Here is a 20252-nt window from a genome sequence, read left to right as displayed (position 1 = left end):
ATAGGCTGTTCTATTTTTTGGTATATGAAACCCATGATTGATGAACCGATAGCGATAACAAATAGGATAAAGGTTACAAAGAGAGAGGGGTACAATTGTAGGGGAGTGGATGAATGGTGAAATGACGTCAAGGAGTCCATGTAGAAAAATAATCTTTGGAAACTTATTGTAGTAGCAATTGTACAATTATGCTGGATGTGATTGAACTATAGAATGATATATGTATAAAATGCAAATTAATAAAAATAGTTAAAATAAAAAGAAGAATGTTCTAATGGAATGTGAAAGGGTTACATCGCATAGGATTGTGAAGAAGGGCACCTCAGCTCGTCTGAGGGAGTTTTGATGGATGCAAGCCGAAGTATTTCTTCTGCTCTTGGCTGGCTTGTCAGGGGACCTTACATTATGGGATGATTCCTTGTTGCGTAGCTCCCCTTCTTAATGGCATCGAGGAGTCCCAGAGTTTATGCTGTGTTCTCATTATCAGGCCAGAACCAGAGTTCAACTATTTGTGAGGATGGCCCATATATCATGCCCACCAGAACCCACATTTTTTTATTTTCTTCTTTTCATCGTGTGGAGGAATTCCTTCCCTTTTGTGAACTATTGAAAGGGGAAATGTGCCTTCTCTATTTCCCTCCTTGGTTTGTTCTGGGAAATGTTTGATAAAGGAAATGTGCCTAGGTTGGAATTCCTTCCATTGTTCGCCCACCATCACCACCAACAGAAATATCAGTGTCTCCTCTGTACTATGGGCTCTCCCCTTCCCTGGTCTTACCATGAATGCCCAGTAAGGTTCTCTCCTCATTCCTGTGAAGGGCCTGTTGAACGGTGGCAGCTTTGTCAAGTGGATGGTCATATCCCGCTTCCCACTTCTTGTAGGAGCTACCCCAACTGATGGGAGGTATCATCTTGTGCAGTAGTTCTTATGAAGTACACATGAGGTTTCTGACATGTGGTTTATGACTAGTGGGCAGATTTCTTATCACTTGGGATTTGGTCCCTAAGTTTATTTACTTATAAGGTGTTTCTCCTTATAGTAGTGGACGTATATAATATTTGCCCTTTAGTGATTGACTAACTTCATTCAACATAATGGTTTCCAATCTTTCCATGTCTTGCAGCATTTCAAGCTTTTCACACTGTTTTTTAGGGATGCCTTACCATCACATTCACCCTTTGTGGTAGTTCCATAATCTGATGTTAATGTGAGTAGGGTTCTGTAATTTTCTTTAAATACGTCTTATTTTTTTGTTAGATAAATCCCTCAATATTTCAGTTTGTTCTTGGCTACTGTGAAGGGTACTGTCTTCTTGATCTCCTCTTTGTGATCTTGCCTGATGTATACAGCAAATTATTAGACTTCCCTTTGTTTTTCTTGTATCCCAACACTCTTTCCTATTTTTCCATTGCTGCTAGAACTCTTGCTGTGGAGTTTTGGGGTTTCCAGTGGATAGAATCATGTCATCTGCAAATTGCAATAGCTTAACCTCTCCTGTCCCAGTTGGATACCTTTAATATCCTTCTGCTGCCTTATGGTGTTAGCTAGGACCTCCAGTACAATAAAATAAGTGGGGAAAGGGGCATCCTGGTCTGCTCAACCTCCCCCCCAACCCTCTTTTTATCCTGTTGACTATGATGCTGGCTATTGGCTGTACATAAATAGCTTGCATTAACAGGAAGAATTCCCCTTCCATTCCTATATTCTTGAGTGTCTTAATTAGGAAAGGGTGCTGGAGGTTGTCAAATGCTTTTACTGCATCTATCAATATTATGTGATTCTTACTTTTTTCTTATCAATGTGGTGAATAATATTGACAAGCTATCAGATGTTAAGCCATCCATGCATCCCTGGAATGAATCTCACCTGATCATGATGGATATGTTTTACATATTTGGTATTCTATTGGCCAATATTTTGTTAAGGATTTTTGCATCTATGTTCATTAGAGATATCAGTCTTTAGAGCCTGGCCCTATTTGGATACAACCGTTATAATGGCTTCAAAGAATGAGTTTGTAAGTTTTCCATTTATTTCTATGCTCTGGGATAATTTGTAGAGAATCAGTGTCAGGTCTTCCCTGAATGCTTGTTAGAATTCTCCTGTGAAGCTGTTGGTCCAGGAGGTTTTTTTGAATTGGTGATTTCTTGATACATGTGTTAGTCTGAGTTGACTTGAGAAAAAATCCAGGGAGTCTCATGTGTGTATAAGAAAGGGATTTATATACAAGAGCAATTGAATATTGAGAAAACATCCCAGTCCTGGGTTGGGTCTCCACGTGACTCCTCCAGCTCCCAGGGCTCTGGCTGCATCAGGGTAGCTTCATGTGGCTTCTCATCAGAAAAGTCTCACAGGGAATGAGCTGGTACATCACCAGTTATTTATCACCTTAGGGTCTCCAAATGAGGTCATCAAGCTGCAACCTGATTGACAGGCCAAATTCCACCCCTTCACTTTCGAGTCTCAAACTGACACCAGATTATAGAACTACCACAAAGGGTGATAACGATGGTGGGGCAGGAGGAAGGTAAAGTGAAGGGGAAAGATATAGGAAGCAAAGCTATGGATAGTGGTATAAATATAGGTGTGCACTCATGTAAATATATTACTTCTTAAAGATAGAGGAATTGGCTTATGTACATCTATTCACATGGCAATACATTGAGGGAGTGCACAGACTTCCGACCCTTCCTCAATAGAAGGTCATGCTCTTCTAACAACCTTGGATTCTGTGATGCTCAGCCTCCCAAAAAGATCACTGAAGACAAAATGTGTGCATAAGCAAATGTGGTGAAGGTAGCTGATGGTGCTTCAGCTATCAAAAGATATAGCATCTGGATCTTTAAGGGGTTAATGTTAAACAAGTGGCCATCTAGCAAAGAAGCAACAAGCCCACATTGAGGAAGCACACCAACCTGTGCAATCATGGGGTATCAATGGAATCAGGTAAGAGGCACCAGAAGACCGAAAACAACAAAAATAACATATTGATGAGAATGAGGGGGGTCAGAGCAGAAACCAAAAATGCATCTGTTGACAATGTGATATCATATCACGGAAGGGTCACAAGGAAGGTATGAGTCATCCAGGACACAGTATATCACCAATTAAATGCAATGTTCCTCTGCATCTTTGAGGCTTCCTCACTTCTCACTATCATGACTCCCGTCCAACCTCTCACTTTCAGCTAGACCAGAGCAAGTACATTGGTACAGATAAGAGTGCACGGCATTTGAAAACCATGTCAGATAAACCCCTCAGAAACAGAATTGAGAACAGTGATATCAGGAGGGTTGGGAGTAGTGTGGGAGGAGGGCTGTAAGTGTTGGGGGGGGTCTGCGATAGCTGCAAAGTTCCCCCACCCTGAGGGAGATGAACAACATAAATGTGGGTGAAGGGATACAGCAAATATGAAAACAATAATAATTTATAATTTATCAAGGGGTCATGAGGGTGGGGGGAGAGAGAACAAAAGGGGCTAATACTATGGGCTCAAAAAGATAGTAAATATTAGACAATGATGATGGCAACATATGCACAAATATGCTCGATGCAATTGATGTATGAATTGCTATGAGAGCTGTAAGAGACGTCAATAAAACGATTTTACAAAATCTGACCTTGCTGTACCTTTTGGGTGGATATGAGGATGATAACATCAACCATGATGTGCTTCAGAACCAACCGCATGCAAGACGGTATACAGCACTAAAATACACTGTCTAAAACAAAGAAACAAAGAACAAAAATAAGCTTCTTTTAAATATGGTTCATTGAAACTCAAAAACATCCAAAAATGGGAGCTCCTTTTCATTGAACTAATTTAAAAAATTGTCTGTATTGAACAAGTTTAAAATTTATGCTCAGTGAGGGTAAGGCCCTTGCTCATTCACCAGTAATAAACTCAGAGCAAGTGGAAAACCAAGTTTCAAATATATTTTGTCCTCTTAAGCACTACATTATATTTTCTCACTTTAACCATGGGGTAAGAATCCCTGATGATACTGTGCATTTGTTGCTGGGCTGCTAACTAGGAGGACAGCAGTTCAAATCTGCTACCCTATTCATGGAAGGAAAATTAGGCTGTATGCTCCCATAAATCCTTACAGTCTCAAAAAGGTTATATAGAGCTACTATGCATCCCAGTCAACTTGCTGACCGTTGGGTTTGGGCTTTTGGTTTAGAGTCCTTAGGTTCTACAAACGCCAAGTGTTGGTGGGTCAAGATTCCTCACGGAGGTCTTGTGAGCTATGTCTGAAAAGTCCATCATTGAAAATCCCATGCATCCAGTTCTACTGTACCACACATGGGTTCATATGATCTTGCTGGCACAGAAATTTTAAAGTTTTCATTGGAGCTATAGTTATATTATTTATTGGCTAGAAACACTTACTGGAACATCCAAGGAAATGGACCAATAGCTACTGGTGGGCATGGTGGCTCATTTTCCTTTTTCTTCCTAGAAGACTCCATCCTTTTTCACAGACTAAAAGCTTCCAACGAATTTTATAGAATTTCATGAAAATTCTCATGTAGAACAAGTTTCATGTAGAATCAAGATGGGCTCTGTGTATACTTCCTTCCGAATTATTACTCCCAATACTCACATACTCTTGCTAGTTCTATGAAAACAAAGAATGCACCTTATATTCATGAGTTTGCTTCTCTTCAGAGGTTTAAGTAGATTTTAAAAGCAAAAATAGCCATGTATCACTGAACAGGGAGTGGGCGCAGGACCTGAGAATATGCTCTAATGGATTGGGTCTTGGCCTGCTACCTGGGGAAGTCAGTGACTCAACTCACCAGCTACTCTGTAGGAAAAGATTCAGCTGTCTTCCCTGGTAAATATTTAGTCTTAGAAACCCTAGAGGCATTATCAATCAAAATCCACTCAACGGGGTGGGTTTTTTGGTTTTGTTTTGGATTTGGGCTTAAGGAGACTGTCCACAGCCATCCACTGAAAACAAAGACATATTTGCAAACATGTTATTTGAAATAAATCTATGAATTCATGACTTGGAACACTTGTTGCAATGCTGATTCTCCTGGATGTGTGTCTACGTTGTTACTTTTCATACACATGTGTGCAAAAGATCATTCTTTTCTCCTAGGACTTCACACTGAATAATGCCAGTCAGTTTGTCATTCAGCGGTGGCTTCCATGATGCCAAGATGCTGGCAGCTATGTGGCTGGTGTTTAAAATACCAGCAGGTTAACCCATAGGAACAGGTTTCAACAGTGCTTCCAGACTAAGAACCGACTATGAAGAATGAATAACTAGGCTGTTCATTTCTGAGGAAGTAGCCACTGAAAATCTTATCTGTAACACGATAAGTTACTGAATACATGTTGACATTTTCAGTAACATAAGAATATGTTACTCCCTTCTGCATAGTCATCAGTTGATAATGAAACATTTTTATTGTGGAAGATATATGTGTATATGTGTCATATATACATTCATGCATATATGTATATACACAGTAATACACTTGCTATTATAATTTTTTACATGTGTAGTTTAGTAACAAAAACTGCTCATTATTTTATATAAGATTTATTTGTTATATGTGCAGTTTAGTACATTAATTGTGCTCATTATTGTATATAATTATTTTACTAAAACATGTTATTAATTCTCAACATTTTATGAAATACTCTTTAAGCATATATTTGTGGATTTTTTTCTTTTCAAATTTATTCTTACCTTTATCAATTTTATTGTCACTAGGTTTCATTTGGTGTATACTTCTTTGAAGAGGGATGTTTATGGAGCATAAATTGTGTATCCTCTACCCGGAGATTATAGGACAGATGTGCCTGCAAATTGGAAAATAATTTATTAACTCCCTCATCTCCCACAAGCATGTGTAGGCCTTTTGGCATAGTTAACAGATATGAATTCTCAGTGACATAAAACATACTCTTCTCCCAATTGGACTGAATTTTGTATTCAGTTGTTCAACAATGAAATGCTTCTACTTTTCCCTGGTTACATAGGTGTTTTTAAACATTTGGAATGTTTCAGTAAATCACACTTTGCTATTCTATATGGTTTTCTTTGTCTCTTGATATCAGCATGGAAATCCCTTTTCTTTTTGCTTACTTATTATATGGAATAATTTTTATCCTCTTATCTTGGTTCTGTCTGAATCTTTATATATCAGGTATGTTTCTTACAGAAAACAAAAAGATGGATAATATAGTTTCACTCAGTCTGCCACTGTGGTTTGGTCATATACATTTAAGGTAATTACAAATGCAGTGTCCACTATGGTTAGGTCAAATACATTTGAGGTAATTACGAATGCAGTATCTATGTCATTGCTTTTTTTTTAGTGTTTTGTGTGTTCACATTTTTAAAAAATTGATTGTTATATTATTATTCTGTTTTTCTTGGTATTTAGCTGCTTTCTTGGGATGAATCTTTTCAATATTTTCTTTCTTTTCTTCTGAGTTTTTTCTTTTTCTTGGTCATTTACTATTATTCACCAGCTTTTCCAGATAATACCCCATCTCCCCTCGGCCATTTCTGCTGGTGTATCTCCATTAACATCAATATAGAACTTGCATTTGAAAAGTTTATTTGTTCCAATTTCTAATATGTTAGTTGTATTGTCCATTAGGTTTAATTACTGATATTCACTCTAAAATATATTTAGAATAATTTCATATAGTTTAATTGGGAACCTATACATTCTATTAATGATGTGTTTTCCATGTAACAATATAGGTATCTATTAAATTCCCTTGCTTTCCTGTTTAGAGTATGCCCTTGAATGAATACTGGAAAAGCTGGTGTTTGCGGGGGGGGGGGGGGAGATTCTTAGAGTTTATTCTTTTTTTTTTTAGTAAAGAGTGCCTTGTTTTTTGCATGACAGTATTGCTGGGTAATGATATGTAGTTTGATAATGATTTGCCTCTATTGCAATGGTTCTCAACCTGTGGGTCTTTTTGGGGGCCATGTTACACTTTTTGGGGGGGTCCAATAACCCTTTGACAGGAATCACCCAATTCATAACAGTAGCAAAATGACAGTTATGAAGTAACAACGAAAATAATTTTATGGTTGGTGGGTCACCACAATATGAGGAACTGTATGAAAGCATCAAGGCAGCAGGAAGGTTGAGAACTACTGCTCTATTGTCTTCTGGTCACTGCAATTCCAAGAATTAAATCTTCATTATTCTCATGAGATATCCATGCTGTGTTAGTCCAGGTAGACTAGAGAAGCAACATTCATAGACTCATATTTTACGAGAGTTTTATGTAGATGGTAAGTATGCATTAAGAAAGCATCCCAACCCAGTTCATCCAATCCCATAAGTCTGATATTATGCCATATGTCTGACACTGATCTGTAGAGTCCTCTTCAAACTCACAAAACACATGCAATGATGCCGAGGTCAGGAGGAAAGCAGTGTCAATGAGCATATAAGCATCTCAGCGCTGTCAGGGATCTCCATATGGCTGCTCCAGCACCCAGAGCTGCATCGGGGTAGGTCCATGTGGCTTTTCCCCAGGGATGTCTCGCAGGAAGTAAGCCTTGCCAGCTGAAGCAGGGAACCAACTAAAGCAGCTGCACCCTGGTCCAACCATCAGAGAGCAAGAGACCGGGAGATGTTCACCAAGCCATTTTTTTTCTCTGCCCATTTAATTAATCCCACTTGTGTTTATCAGCCAGGTTGGCACAATATATTCCCTATCACACATGCTGAGCTAAATTTTTCCCTTACTGCTAAAATAATTTCTCTCCATGTCTTTGACTTACAAGAATGTGTTAGGCTATGGCAGGAAGTTACTCTGATTGTGCCTCTTCTGATAGTGATTCATGCCTCATAGCATAAGAGCACGCCTTTTCAAATACAAGTGTACTTGACACTCAAGCCACTGGGTGGTGCTTATCTTTTCAAACACAAAGCTTTTCCCTGGCAGGTAAAACCTATTGTCCCTTGTAACAAATCCAATTATAAGCGCTCCCTAATCACAAATTCCAATATTCACTTCTGATCACACATTATGTCAAAAACAATAAGTAGGGAAATAAATATAATCCTAGTACATCCAGATCCTAAATACGATATTTTTTAAAACATTCAAAGTCAGTCCCTTCTTATTAATCCTATCCCATTCATATCAAGAGTGTCCCAGGCCTGCTGACAAAGCCTCACATTTTACTGGCCATTTTGTCTAAGCAGTATGGCTTTTACCTAGGGGACATAAAAAGGTTTTTCCATGAGCTGCACTTTAACATTCATTGCATTCCTTACTCCATCTCATGTAGGAATACCCAGAGAAAGAGTCTCAGAATCTTAAGTTTCACTTCCCATGTCCTGTTCAGAAACCAACAGAGTAACCTGCATGACCGTGTCTGACTCTCTCTGGCCATCCACAGGAGACAGAAAATCCAACTGCACCCAACAGCTTCCAACAGCCTCACTCTCCGTCTTCATGATTTGTTTCTCTAGAACCTCAGTTCAGGTACCACCTTATGTTAACCAGTGACACTCATATATGTCTAAGAAAAAATTTTATATCAAGGAGTAACTTTAATTCAAGAAGGAATTCCATTCCCATCAATCTGAAATCTATGGATCCAAAGGAAGCCAGAACCCTCTTCAGACTCACACAACTCAAGCTAAGGACAAAGAAATGTAAAGTAAGAAGCAACGAGGTCACAATTGTGTGGATCCAAGACCAGTGGAAACATTTCAGGGTGACTTATGCAGAACAATCACACAAAATAAAAACAAGTAGCAAACTAACGAAGCAGTGATAGCTAAAACGTAGATAAACCTCAATAAAAGGATGATAGAAAAACAACATATCTAGATTTTTTTGAAGGGGAGCGAATATCCCCTGACTTCTCCAAATCAGATGGTGAAATTATACTTTCCAATTCCTTATAAAGAACCGCTGTCAAAAGTTCAAGTATGAGTTGGTAAGGTGAGATTGGCTGTCATGATGATTAATCAGAAAATTATGCATGGTAACTACTTCTCACAGTAATTAGCGAGTGATTTTACTCACAGAATTTCAGAAGAAAATAAGTTAGAAAATGTTTTATTTATACATAGGGTAACTGTACATCTTTTTAATTACTAATACAGCCAGTTTTAACAGTTGTCCAGATACAATTGTTAGTAGCACTTTGTTCACTCTCAAAATTGCACGCATCTGAATGATACATTGTAGATTCAGAAGATAAAGTATAGTTTTTCCTTCATTAGACATTCATCAAATGATAGATGTAGTCATGTATCTTGATTTAAGATTTTCAAAAACTTACAGAGTTGAACAAAGACTTGAGGTTGTTTTTAATTTTGTCATACCTGTGAAAACAAGTGATTTTTTCCTTAGGGAAAAAATAAATCAGATAATAATTAGTTGCTCACATAATGATCAATTCCCACACACTCCCTATATATTCATTTACATATCAATTGATTTATCTCTGTCTATCTCTTTAAAGTATTGAAGAGAAATTGTGCATGACAAATGCCCTGGAAAGTAAATAATGAGTGATTTTGCTCACAAAATTTCATAACAAAATAAGGCAGTTGAAAAATCCTATCTCAATCATATTTTCAATTGCCTCATTGGGCAGTGAATATGGAAAATTTCAGAATAATTGATGAATTAGAATTTTGGTGTTGGTGGAGAATACTGTAAGCCCCATGGATTTACATAAGAATAAACAAACTAGTCTTGGGAAAACTACAGCTATTATACTCTTTAGAAGTACTAGTGGGAAGATTTCCTCCCGTATACTTTGGACATGTTATAAAAAGAGACCAATATTAGAAATCATAAAAAATTAAATGAAGCATACAAGAAGTTATATGGGCAAGTTTTAGCCATTTTAACTCCTACAGGCATGCAGCTTACTATATTGGGAATAATAAATTGAAGAGCAAATCATTTAATTTATCATCCACATCAATCTTGAAGTGAAGTGTTATTTATAGTAGGATGATAGTCATAAGCCTATAAGAAGTCTACTTACTATGAATATTATTCAATATTTACACACTAAACATTAATTTTAATAAATGAAGATATTGAAAATTATTCCAAATACATCAATCTAAAAATGATCAAATGTGCAATCAAGTTCACTGAAACTTGGTGGCTATTGGAATGCAAAATGTGGTAACAAGGAGGAAGGATAAATGGATGGAAAGTAACACAAAAATAAAAATGACATGGAAGATCATGAAACAGAATTGTGAAAGTCACAAATCTTATTTATTGCCAATACCTTTGTAACAAAATAAATGGTACTATATGTGTGGAAACAATCAGATAAAATGAACAATATCAAGTCTGAAGCTCAATATCATCACCCAGGTCCAGGAGCTAAATGTGGAATAAACCACTAATCACTCGCATGCCAGTCAGGGTGTGGTTGTAGACGGTGAGAGCAAGACCATGATACCCAAAATACTACACTGATTACAGTTCTTCTACATTCTTAAATTGTCGCAAGAATGAGTTTGATGCATTAAACACTAACGACCAAAATCCACAAAGGTTTTGGGGTGACGTAAAGGACAAAATGAATGAAGAAAGTGAAAATTCATTTAAGGGACAAGCTAGGAAACAAGTAACAAAATATATCTCAGAAAAGAAGCTAAACAATGGAAAGGAATGATGAAGTAACAGAGGTAAAAAAATGTCAAAGAGCAGATACAGTAAGCAAAAAGAAGTATTACAATGAAATGTGCAAAGACCTGGGTTAAAAAGCCAAAAAGAAAGAAAGAACCCGCTTAGCAAATCTCTGAAGGAACTGAAGAAATAGTTCAGGGTTTGAGTGGCATTAGTCAGGATTCTGCGGGCAAACTATTGGATGATGCAGAAAACGGGGGGATGGGGGGAGGGCAGAATGGAAGGAATACAGAGTCAGTGTACCGGACAGGCTGCACTGACAGTCAATCATAGTGTGAAGACCACCAGTGCTCAAGAGAGAAAGTCCATCTTTAATTAAGGCGTTGTCAAAACACAGGATCCAGAAACTGACAGAATACCACTTGAAAAGTTTCATTGAATTGGTGCAGTGCTAGAAGCATATATTTGATATGTCAAAAAAAATTGGAAGACTTTCTCAACCAACCAAAAAATATCTATGTGTGTGCTCATTCCAAATAAATGTGAGCTAACAGAATGTGCACACCATCGAATATTGTCAGTAGAATCACATGAAAGCAAAATTTATTAAAGATAACTTACAAGTGGCTCCAGCAGTATATTGCTAGAGACTACCAGAACTTTAATCATATTCAGAAGAGGACTTGGAAATGGGAACACCATCATTGATGCCTTCTGATGGATCTTGGTTTAAAGCCGAGCTTAAAAGAAAAAAAATTACTTGTGTGTTATTGGCTATGCAATATATGCTGATCATAACATATGCATAACATTCACAAGATGGGAATCAATTATGCTCATGCAAAACCAGTACATAAACCAAGAGACAATCATTCAAACAGAACAGGGGATACTGCATGTCTTAAAATAAGGAGAGTATGGACCTAGGATGTAGAATCTCAACTTACTCATTCAAGAAAATAGTATGAGAAACTGAACTATACAAACAAGATAGGAAGGATGTGAGGAATGCACCTCAGCAGTCTGTGAAATGCAGATGACAAAACCTTGCATGCTCAAAGTGAAAGCACTTGTTAATGTAGTAGAATCACTTGTTAATATAGTGGAAGCACTTGTTAATGAAGATCAAATACTATAGGCTTCAGTATGGTTTAGGATTCAGTGTAAAGAAAACAAGTTTTCTCCTAACTAAAACAGTAAAAGTTCAATAAATGAAGTAAAGATCGAAGTTGTTGTTCTAATTTTACTTGGCTCCACAATAAATGCTCAGAGAAGCAGTGGCTAATCACTCAGAAGACATTGTGCACTAGTTTACATTTTATTAGGATGGAATAGTCCCTTGTTGAAGGCTTCATGATTTGTAAATATCAGTTGAAAGTATAAACTTTCAATGAAAGTAGCTACAAAAAATGTAAAACTGGTGCAACATGGCACAATCATGCCTTCTGCTCTACGAAGCGTCATCGGTGCCAGACTGACGTGATGCAACTAATAGAAACTGAAATTTGTTGCATCTGTTCCTTAAACTGACCTTTTGTCTGTCAGTTTCTCACACTGTGGCGGCTTGCTTCTGCTGTGCTACAAAAAGCTTTGTCGCTCGTATTTCAAACATCACAACCCTCATCCATGGTCAACAGTTTCCAACAGAGCTTCCAGACTAAGAACAGACTCTAAAGAAGTAATAGCCTGTGAATTTTTGAAGAATTAGCCACTGATACTTCAGAAGAATAATGAAACATTGTCAGATATAGTGCCAGAGGATTGGTGTCCCATGTTGGAAGGCATTCAGTATATGTCTGGAAGCACTCTTTCTCCTCAAAGTAGAGTTAACCTTACTAATGTGGATGAAACAAAAATTTGGGTCCTTCAATTGCTGATATGGCATGGCAAAATGAGAAGAAACAGCGGCAAATATCCACAATAATTAGAATGTGGTATGTACAAAGTACAATGTTTGATGTATGCAAAATTGGAATGGAATGCTTGCAAATTGATATTCTTATTATTCAAGAGCATATATGGATGAATATTGGCTGTGATAGGTAGGTTCATTGTGCCAACCTTGCCAAAAGGAACATGTGTGATTAATCAGATTGTAGTTTGATTGGGGAGCAAAGAGATAAATGACTTGGTAAATCCTGCTCCTTGCTCTCTTGCTCTCTGGTGATTAGACCAGCATGTGGCTGCTTTAATCAGTTCTCTGCCACAAGTTGTGAGCTACATTACCTGTGGGACAGCTAACCTGTGGATCATCTTGCTAGAGTGTGAGGTTCCTTTGAGGCCTGCTTTGCCACACTCCTGGTGTGTACATTGCTTGAGCTTGAGGCTGGTGGATCCTGTTATTGTTATCTTGCACTGCTTGAGTTTCATATCCCATCTGGGACTGCTTCATTAAACCCCTGAGCTGTTGACTGTTAGTGACCTGACCTGCTATTTGCTGCCTGTTGGCAGACCCTGCCTGTCTTGCCTAAGGGAAGACTCAGCTTTCTCCTTCCTTGACTTTGGCCCAGCAGCCCATGTGAGTTGACAGACTTCTAGTATATTAACTGTTCCACAGAAATCAGTTGAAATGAGCCCTCTGTGCTGCTATATGGACTAATTAGCTGTTAAATCCCTTTGTGCTGTATAAAGCTATCTATCATCTATCTATATAATCATAAGTATCCTTGTTTTGTTTCTCTAAAGAAGCCTGCCTAACAGAATGGATATTTTTATTTAGATATTCGTATGCTTTACTCTGTCAGATAAAGAAGACAAGAGAAATGGTGTCACATTTATCCTTGAAAAAGAACATTTCAAGACTTCTCAAAGCTGCATGTGGTCAAATCATATCTATAGTCTACAAGATCAATGTACTATTTTAAAATGCATGCACCAACCACTAAATCTAGTGATTTATAAATTGAAGAATGCTACTAAATTTGGGGTGTGAAATTGATCATGCATGCAAACAAGGTGCATTGATTATTATGGATGATTGGAATGTGAATAAATTTGGAAAGGAACGGATCAGTAAGTTCAAACCCACCAGCTGCTCCACTGGAAAAAGAAGAGGCTTTCTACCCCAGTAAAACATTACAGTCTAAGAAATGCATAGGCTAAGTTCTACTCTGCCCTACGGGATTGCTGTGAGCCAGAGTCACCTCGATGGCAGCTAGTTCAGTCTGAAGTTAAGCTTAACCTATTACAAAATAGAAAGACAATGTATAATTCTTAAAATAATAGCAAAGTTATCTCTCTGCCAACAAGTGAATTCTAATTCATCGCTACATTATCAGATGGGGTGAAATGTGTGAGACAAAAGAAAGCAATACTATCATAGCTATCAATCCGTCTTCAATGTTGTTAAGTGCCTTCTAGTGGATTCTGACCAGTATCAGCCTTTTGTACAGCAGGAGACCTTGTCCTATACACAATCAGCCACACATGGACCCTGCATTTAAACAGTCACTGTGTCACACCGTATTATTGAAGGCATTCCTCTTTTTGAATTTCCCTCTGAAAGTGAAGAGGACTTGAAGCATTACTGATGAAGATCAAGGATTGAAACAGTCCAGATAGATTACAACTTAATGCAAATAATTGCGAAGTCCTCACAACAAAACCATTGTGTAATATAATGATAAGTGGACCAAAGTATGGTGTCTTTTTACAGGGACTGCTCTCTTCTGATGTTCAAAGTACTTAAAATGAAGTCTTTTTATCCTTGATTAAAAAAAATATTTGTATTGGGGGCTCATTTAACTCTTATCACAATCCATCCATTCATCCATTGTATCCAGCACATTTGTACATTTGTTGCCATCATCACTTTTAAAACATTTTCTTTCTACTTGATGCCTTGGTATCAGCTCCTCATTTTTTGCCTTCCTCCCTCAAGATCCCTTGATAATTTATAAATTATTATTATTATAATTTCATGTCTTGCACTGACTGATGTCTCCCTTCACCCACTTTCCTGTTGGCCAAGCCCCTGGGAGGGGGTTATAGATAGATCACTCTAATTGGTTCCCCCATCTCCCTAAATCCTCCCCTTACCCTCTTGGCATGGTCCTAAAGGGTTTATCTGTTCTTGATTCTTGTGTGTCTAGATTTTATATGCACCCATCTGGTCTAACCAGATTTGTAAGGTCTAGCCAGATTTGTAAAGTAGAATTGGGTCATGATAGTGGGTGTGGGGGTTGGGGGAGGAAGCATTAAAGAACTAGAGGAAATGTGTATACTTTATTGTGCTATACTGAATCCTGACTGGCTAGTCTCCTCCCGCAACCCTTCTGTAAGGGGATGTCCAGTTGCCTACAGATGGACTTTGGTTCACCACTCCGCATTCTCACTCATTCACAATGATATTTTTTTTTTTGTTCTTGGTCTTTGATGCCTGATACCTGATCCTATCGGCACTTTGTGATCACACAGGGTGGTGTCCTTCATCCATGTGGGCTTTGTTGCTTCTTAGCTTGATGGCTACTTGTTTCTTTAAGATCCCAGGTGCTATATCTTTTGATAGCCAGGCACCATCATCTTTATTCACCACATTTTCTTATGTATCCACTTTGTCTTCAGCAATCCTATTGGGAAGGTGAGCATCATGGAATGCCAGGTTAATAGAACAAAGTGTTCTTTCATTGAGGGAGTACTTGAGTAGAGGCCAAATGTACATCTGCTACCTTAATGCTAAACCTAAAAATATATGTACATAGATCTATTTCCCCACCTTCATATATAGATATATTTATATGTATATAAGTCTGTATTTTGACCTCTATAAATGGCCTTTGTCTCCAGTTCTTTTCTCTATTTCATTTTATTTTCCTCTTGTCCCTCTATCATGTCCAGCCTTCATTTGGGTTTCAGTAATTCCTCTCAGTTACACTGCCCTTGATCAAACTGTACCAGGCCTCTTACACCCTCCTCTCCATCAATTTTGGATCACTTGTTGTTCCCTTGTCCCTGGGTTTGTTAACATTCACTTCCTTTCCCCAACCTCTCCCTCTCCCGTGTCCATCCTGGAACCAGAACCATCGGTCCTGTTGTTTTCTCTTTCAGATTGTTTATCCCACCGATCTTATCTAGGTAGACACGCAGAGATAGTAATATGCACAAAAACAAGACAGAGAAAACAAAGCAACAAAAGAAAACAAAACAACAAAACCAACGACAAAATTTTTTTAAAAGCCTATAAATAGTTCAAGGTCTGTTGGTTGTCCTTTAGCAGTGTTTTCCAGTAGAGTCTGATAGTGGACCTCCACTCAAGTACTCTCTTAATGTAAGAATACTTTCTTCTACTTCATTTGCATTCTATAATGCTCACCTTCCCAATACTTCAATTCTTTAGCTAGTTCAGTTAATCAGTTTAAACTTTTCTTAAAACATCCACTTTAACCTTTTCCATTTTCCTTCCTTTTGATGGGATAAACTTTCATTTTTTCGTGTGATGTCCTTGATGTCTAGCACAATGCTCGTGGTCTTCAGTGATAAGTGTTCAGTTCATTAGTTATATTCTCCAAAGAAGTTGGTCTTTTTAAATTCAAATAGAATGGATTCAGTATTTTGCACTAGTCGGGAAAGATTTGCTTTGAATTTATTAATTCATTCCTTAGGGTCAACTGGTGGCACTGCCATGCAAGTATTGTACTGCAAACCACAAAACAAATGGCTTAAACCCCTTCATTCATCTGCCTGGAATGGTGAGAATTTCTGCTCCCTGCTCCTATAGAGAGTTACAGCCTGGGTCTCAATGAATTGGAATCTATGGCAGTAGGTGGGACTACTTTGTGGTGACAATTCTCATCTAGCCATGCCAAGTAAAACATTTATAACTTCCAGATATTATATGAGTTTATTTACTTGGTGATTATTATCTATCCAACTAGAATGTACACACTAAGATTCTGGAATTTTTTTTTGTTTAGTTCTGTACAAATTACAGAATAATAATATAGTTTGTAATGTAAATATAATTTTAAAAATATATTATTTTATTCTGTAATATAAATAAATAGCTATAGCATAGTAATTGTACTTAATTAATGGTCATTGTATGTAGTACTATGAAATTGAATTAATGTGTTAATGAAGAAATAAATATATATTTTTCATTATAGAAAAATAAAATTCTTACTTTCTTTAATAAGAAAACGTCTCTGAATATAATTGATGAAAAATTAAGCAAAATTATCAAGATTAATTGAATAGAAATTATCATATTATCATACGATAGCACCACATAGTAATATTTATTGCCATCTTAGAATTATCACTGACAGTTACATAATCTCTTGTCAACTTGCAAAAGCGTGAAGTCCAGCCTGTCAATCAGGTCATAGCCAGTACTGTCTCTGTGTGGTCAAGGCCTTCTCCTGAGGATTCTTGGAGCTCCTATCTTCCTCCCTGGAGATAGGAAACACATTCTCTTTGTAATCCTGCTGGCAAGACAATGGAACTATGCTGATGTAAGTAGAGCCCTGGAGCTGGATGCTTTCATTGCCACTGGATCCACCAGGCTATCCCCTCTCTGGTCTGTGACCTTCCTGCATTTGGCGTCATTGCCTGTGTTTCATGAGTCTGAAGAGGAATTTATTGAATGGTCTCAGATATCTGGGCTAATATCAGACTTATGGACTTGATCTGGACTGGTCTGGAATGTTTTCTAAATATACAGTTGTTCTTTTTTATAGACATAGGAATGTTTATGAATTTGTTTCTTTAGTCAGCCAAGATTAGCACATTATTTTATATAATTCACACTCGCTAATTATTACATAAAAATGCTACAAATTTTAGTATAATTTATTATCAGTACCAATCTGTAATCAGGAGGCAAACTGATACTAGACTAGAGACAAAGGAAAACTTTTTTATTTTATAAGACATATTTGTAAATATTTATCAGCAAGTATTAGTGTTAATTAACACAATTTTTCAACATTTTAAACAATCAGTTTAAAATGAAAGTAATATGGTGCCCACTAATTCTTCTACTTTTTATATTATAGTACTTTTTCTTGATAATTCAAAAATAGAAAGATAAAATTCAAATAATAAGTGTTAGTAAATATAAAATAAAATATTATATCAAGATGTTTTTCCAATGCAAAACTTTGAATAAATGTGGTTAAACTATTAAACTAATAAATTATATCAGTGCAGCCAAGAAAGAAATCAAGATGAAAATGAGAAAATAAATAGCTTAATTTATAATATAATAAACCTAGTTAATAGATATCATCCAAAATTTAACATCTTATAAAAATTCACTTCCACCAAGTTAATTTCAGATACAATATTAGAGTTTATACACAAAATTAACCTATAAATCATCATAATGTAAACCTGAGAGCACACACAAACCCTGTAGTGTCGTCTATTAGCGACTACAGGTGAGGGTGGAAGTACAAAGATGAGAGGTTAGTCGGTGCAGAGCTGCATGGATCCAGGGGTGGTGGAACAGAGGAGGGGGCTGACAGCTCTCCAGGCTCGTGGCCCACATGAGTTTGCTTTTTGGAGACGTCCAAAGAATCCCAAAGAGATCTTTTCCCTGCCTCTCTTCTAAAATGGCCACAGGCCCAAAGAGGCTTCATCAAGCTGTGACCTGTGACCTGACTGATAGGTTGGACTATGTCACTGACACACAAGTTTAAGTTGACATAAAATCTTATCACCACAGTTACCTAGAACTTCAGAGAAAAAATACTGTAATAGTTTGACTTGAAAAACATACGTAATTCCAGGTCTTGGCCATATGAATCCCTACTTTAGCTTCTCTCCTGGAGTCTGGAGAAAGCTCCAATTTTTGTATTCCTTTGTTGGATATAGATGCATCTTTAACTGCCAAATTAAATTCTTATAGAATAGCTCTTGCTAACCCTGAATATTAGTAGATCCCTTTTTGTAATAAAAAATAATTATCCTTTATATAACTTCCCTGGCCTTTTCATTACAGATGCAGTTTTCAATTTTCTAAAAATTTCTTCATAATAATTCATGATTTTCCTGTATCCTTTGAAAATATCTATCAAAACTAAGCTAGGACAAAATAGTCATCATAAATGAAAAGTTCTCTGTGCGTTGAATTTAACTAGCTGGGGAGATGCAATAGGAAGCCACTCTTTTGAATGGACATTTTGTTTAGATGTACTCTAAGGAGAGGGAGTCAAGTTTATTACTGAGAAAATTTCTCTGAAGCTACCTTCTGATCACAAAGAATTTTTTAGACAAGTTTCATTTAGAATAAATCTATGCATGTATGAAGTGGAATCTTAGCAATAACTTTTGATGGATCACATATATTTTATAAAGACATATTATCAACTTCACTAGAAAATAATAGTAATTTCTCTCTCCTGTGTATTCCTTTTCATGTATATAATTTATCATATAGTCTTTCATAATATATATTTGTCAAATAAATTAATGAATAAAACTTCATTTATCAACTATTTGCTAATAGAATCATTAAAATATTTTATTATTATAATTTTAATCAAGACGGTACCAAGAGGACTTCACTGTTCCTTATTTTTGCCTTGCATAGTAAAGGATCACCAGCAATTCTTCAGTGTATTACCTTGAGATCAAAAGGATCAATACGTAATTCCCCTTTGACCCTGTCTGTGTTCAGAAATGACTGACACAGAAATGGAGCAGGCAGGAAGTCAGGCAGTTGGAGATCACCATTTGACTTGTGTCACCAATGAGGCTATAATGGAGGGCGTGACCTAACTATTATCAACGGGCCTGCTAACATTGGTTTGATTTGAGCCTTTCTGTCCCGGGAAGCTTAACGGAGGACTACTGCAGGAAAAACCAGATGCCAGTCTCGCGTGAGCAGCAGTATCTCAAAAGATGGGGCAATAAAAATTCTTCTACTAAATTTAGTTTTTGTCTTTAAGTCACCAAGCAAGGGAATCAGCTGAAGAGAAATACTGGCTGACACTAATATATCTTTATACATGAAACATAAGGTCATAAAATGTTTCTATCTCTCTCAATATATTTGACTTCTTACATAAAATAAGTGGAATGATTTCTTAGATGTATGAGGGACAGAAAATCAAAATGTTATAAATCAAGTGTTAGTATATGAGGAATTTGAGAACAGATGATATTCACAAATTATCTTGGGGATTACTAATAAAAATTACTGCTGCAAAGCACATCTGTATATAATTTTCTGTTAATAGTGGCATATAAATTTCTCATTGCATATGATCTAACAATTTATCTAAACAGATAGTATTTTATCTTCCTTAAATTTATTTCCATCTTCTGTAGTTAGTGACCATGAGTGAATCTAGTATATTGGTGGACATCAGAAAACTTCACCATTAGCCATGCACCAGTGGCATTTTGCTAAAGGTTATGCCAAAATAGTAATCAGTGCTTTAAGTATGTGGCATTTACAAACAAATGGTTTTGATGAAGATGATCCAACAATGGTTTCAGCAGTCCATTGACAAAGAGGCACCAGAGATGCAGGTGGGATTCAGTAGAGAATGCGGGACCAAGGCTAACATTGTTGATGTCAGTTGGATCCTGGCTGGAAGCAGAGAACCCCAGAGAGATATTTACATGTATTTTTTTGGCTATAAAAAGGCATTCAATTCTGTAGATCATAACAAACTATGTATAACGTTGAGGAGA

The sequence above is a fragment of the Tenrec ecaudatus genome, chromosome 11, assembly GCF_050624435.1.
Source record: "Tenrec ecaudatus isolate mTenEca1 chromosome 11, mTenEca1.hap1, whole genome shotgun sequence".
Classification (NCBI taxonomy): Eukaryota; Metazoa; Chordata; class Mammalia; order Afrosoricida; family Tenrecidae; genus Tenrec; species Tenrec ecaudatus.
This window is presented reverse-complemented; position numbering follows the sequence as displayed.